Source organism: Polyodon spathula, unplaced genomic scaffold, assembly GCF_017654505.1.
Source record: "Polyodon spathula isolate WHYD16114869_AA unplaced genomic scaffold, ASM1765450v1 scaffolds_2988, whole genome shotgun sequence".
Classification (NCBI taxonomy): Eukaryota; Metazoa; Chordata; class Actinopteri; order Acipenseriformes; family Polyodontidae; genus Polyodon; species Polyodon spathula.
In genome coordinates this window covers 2,480-6,332 of record NW_024474453.1, presented here as the reverse complement: position 1 = coordinate 6,332, position 3,853 = coordinate 2,480, and the positions used below count along the sequence as shown (strand labels likewise).

Below are 3,853 nucleotides of genomic sequence, written 5' to 3'. Positions count from 1 at the left end.
AGAGTTGTCAAAGTTGGTGTCCTGGGGATGGGGGAACACTGTTGTTCACAAGCCCAAAGGGCCAGATGCAGCTGATGCAATCACTGCTTCTACAATCTCAAAGGCACCTCGTGTTCAATTAAATGTATATAAAAATGCAGGGTGCACAGTAACACACAAGATTTAAAGTTCATCAGAATTAAATAAATTTCCTCTTCAAAAGCAAATCAGCATTGACAATTGAACTCTCGTATCAAGCTGTGATATAACCTGTGAGAATAGAAGACGCGCTTGCAGGGGAATTAACTCAAAAGGTAGAGCGCTCGTTAAGCCTTTCTGTTTCTCTTCCACTTTTTAACATGTTTTGATTTGAATGTGTCCAGCAACGTGCTTACAATTCAGTATGTCCAGTATTTCGTTGATTGTGAATATATAACGACGTCTTGCCTCAGTTAATCTTTTAGAAAAGCTACTCTGCCAACACAAGAAAAACAAGCTAGCAGAGGAAGGTTTCGATCCATCGACCTCTGTGTTATGGGCCCAGCACACTTCTGCTGCACAACTCTGCTACACATGTGAATTAACAATCAGAAGAAGAAAACCACTGTCAGAAGATCTCCTCGTCAGTATAGAGGTCAGTATCCTTGCATATCACGCAGGAGACCAGGTTTCAATTCCCTAACTGGGAGATTGATTTTTTTTTTTATAATGATCAATAATAATAATGATGTTATTCTTTCAAAGACAGCATGACGTGCATCATGACTGTACTCACGCGATGAAGCAATTACTGTATTCTAGTCTCTTTCATAAAGGTGCATGCCACCAAGATTCTCTGCAGTATGAGGATGTCACCTGCCGTGACCCGGATTCAAACCTGGGTTGTTGCGCCACAACGGAAAGTATTAACCACTATACGATCACAGCCAACTACCGAGAAGCTCGTGTTTGCACAGTCAGCTGGGCACTCCGTGTTAGAAACCACAGAACAATGAGGAGTAGCTACAGGGCTGAATCGGCCCAGGTCGGGAACAGAGCAGGTCAAAACCCCCGTGTCACCTCAGTGCTGGGACTGCTCCTCTGAGCAGACATTGCATGCAGCCCTTTGCAAAACAACACGCCTTATTTGTATGTATGTAGGTTAATGCATTCATTCTAAATATATCGAAACGAAATCCCATCTAAACCAGATTACTCATCTATAGCCACCACCTTTCGATGCCCATAGAAATGCTAGCCGTAGGAAAAGGAATCAGACAATCCCTAACAGGTACACAGCAAGGAGACGCTGATTCCTCAAAACAGAACAACTAGGTCTACACTTCTTTGGAAGCTCGTTGTACCAAGATACTGGTAGCAGTCGACTCGCTGGTCTATTACATGTATATAGAAATGCAGGGTGCACACGTGTAGCGCTGCTGCAAATTTGCGCTATTCCTTTAAATAAAAATGTTGTATTTCTTGTAACATAGTTAGAATGCACCAGAATCACATTTACTAGCTGCTACACCTCAACACAATTCCATTGGACAGATTTTTCCTCTGAACCAATTAGCCAACAGGTAGTGGAATTTGGTGGTGGGACTTAGCATGTTGATTGGGTTTGTGCGGGAGAGCGAGAGAGAGAAGGTTCGACAGAGTGCGAAGGAACAGACGCAACGTGAGGGAGTGAAAGAAAAGTTTTATAGTAAAAGAAATATTATCTGAACGATATATTTTGTACTTTACTAGCAGAGTATAAGAGGCTAATATATTTCAGTAAACCAAACATTTGCTGTAGACAGTCACCATTTTATGGTATAGTCTTTTTGTTTGTTATTAATTTACTTTTCTGCTGGCGCCTGGAACTGCTGCTGAGACCCAGATAGCACTCGGGGTGACCAGGAGAAAGCCCCGAGTACCTCTGGCCACGCTGGAAAAGAAGATTTTTCAGCTGTTGTTGTGTTTATTGTGTCCTTCTACGAACTGACCTTGGAAGCAAGAAACGGAACTGTGTTGCTGGTATAATTATGTTGCTTATTTGACATAAATAAGTGAAGGGGCATTTTTTTTTTTTTTATTATTGCCACTAGGTACCCGAACGACGGTTCAGGCCTGCAACGCGATATTTCTGTTATATTAGTGCACGTGTTCAGTACACGTGAGTGTGTGTGTGTGTGTGTGTGTGTGTGTGTGTGCCTGCCCGCTGTTGTGAAATTGTTTAATTAGTTTGTATAGCAATGCATATTATTTGAGTAAATATATTATTTGTAATATTGGTTATATGTTATTTATTTTAATACATAGCCTTTTTCTATTGATTGTGTGTTTATGTTATTAATGATAATAATTCCTATTAAGGGGTGCATGTGTATTTAGATGTCCCTTAAATAGGTGGAGGCACCGCATTAAGAAACAGTACACATATATCTCTAACAGACAAATTATAATTTAAATAAGTATTGGGAACCCAGGCCTGGTCACTTACTGTGAGTGAGTTGTTGTGTACTAAAAACACTAACAGGAGTGGGAGGGGCGTTACACACGCATTGAGTTGGCTGTTTCCCTTGACCTGTAAGTTTCCTGAACTTTGGAAACTTTGCAAATCAGAGGTGAACCGTTTTATTTTCTCACAAATATATCATGCAAAGTATACAACTTTTCTGCTCAGTCTGATCACAGGCAGTTTACTAACCAGTTTCGATTGTCAATTCCAGTGGATGACTTTAGCAACGTGCTTATATTTCAGCATGCCCAGTATTTCGTTGATTGCGAATATAATACAGTGTATTGTCTCAGTTAATCTTTTAGGAAAAAAACTCTGTCAACACAAGAAAAACAAACTAGCAGAGGATGGTTTCGATCCATCGACCTCTGGGTTATGGGCCCAGCACGCTTCCGCTGCGCCACTCTGCTACATTTTTGAACTGTCAAGCAGAAGAAGAAAAAAAAAACTTAATTTATCGTTTTACCAGCAACACGGCAGTGGCGGGGATGAACTTTGGAAATGTTGCAAATAAGAGGAACCGTTTTCTTTTCTCCCAAATATGTAATGATAAATAACACACTTGCAGGGGAATTAGCTTGAATGGTAGCGAGCTCGCTTGGCATGCGAGACGTAGCATGAAGCTTGAGGTTTGCTTGCATTTCTAACGTGTTTGTAATGAAATATCAGTTTTGCCCACGTTTCAAATAATGAATACTCTAAAAGCAAATCAGTATTGTTTTCTTTATTTACTTTTAAAGCACAATGCCATGGAAGGACTGCTTTCCGAGTTGATTGCTGAAAAAGTATCATGTAAAAGCCTCTTTCAAAATAGCCTCTCAGTAAATGTAAAGATGTACAACAACCTAAAAAGAGTTACAGAGTTAATACATGACACTGTTGATGCTGAAGAATGGATTGTAATGCTTTCAAAATCTGTGCTATGTAATAATACCTTAAATGAGTTCCTAAAGAGAATGATTCCTCACATGTTTAATGAAATAGAACCCTATAACTGTGTGCATATAATTGTTTTGTATGTCTATGTATCTGAAGTATGTCTTTACCAGATTGACTGTGGCTTACAGACCGATATACCACAGATTGTACAAGACACTGTATCATGTTTAATGACTGTAAACCCCCTTTTATGTGTGAACTTTATAAAACTTGTAAAGAGTTCTGTGTTGATTGATAAACTGTGTATAAAAACATTTTGAGCAGATTAAAAATTGCATTTGTTATACTTTTTCTGAGGGAATGGCTCATAATCTCATGAAAAAAATATATTATGATCCTTCAAGTCCTGGGAGTTTTGGGGGACTCAAGCCCTTCAAAGGGCCCTGGCTAATGGCAGTTTTAAGGTGGAAGGGCCCCTGTTAACATCATGGTTATCCGAACAAGATACAT

General features: G+C 39.6%; 1 non-coding gene across 1 annotated transcript; it reads right to left on the bottom strand.

Moving 5' to 3' along the window:
- Window positions 1-2,802: 2,802 nt before the first annotated feature.
- Window positions 2,803-2,874, bottom strand: trnam-cau. The gene has a single exon. It is a non-coding gene; the product is annotated as a tRNA-Met (tRNA).
- Window positions 2,875-3,853: the final 979 nt, after the last annotated feature.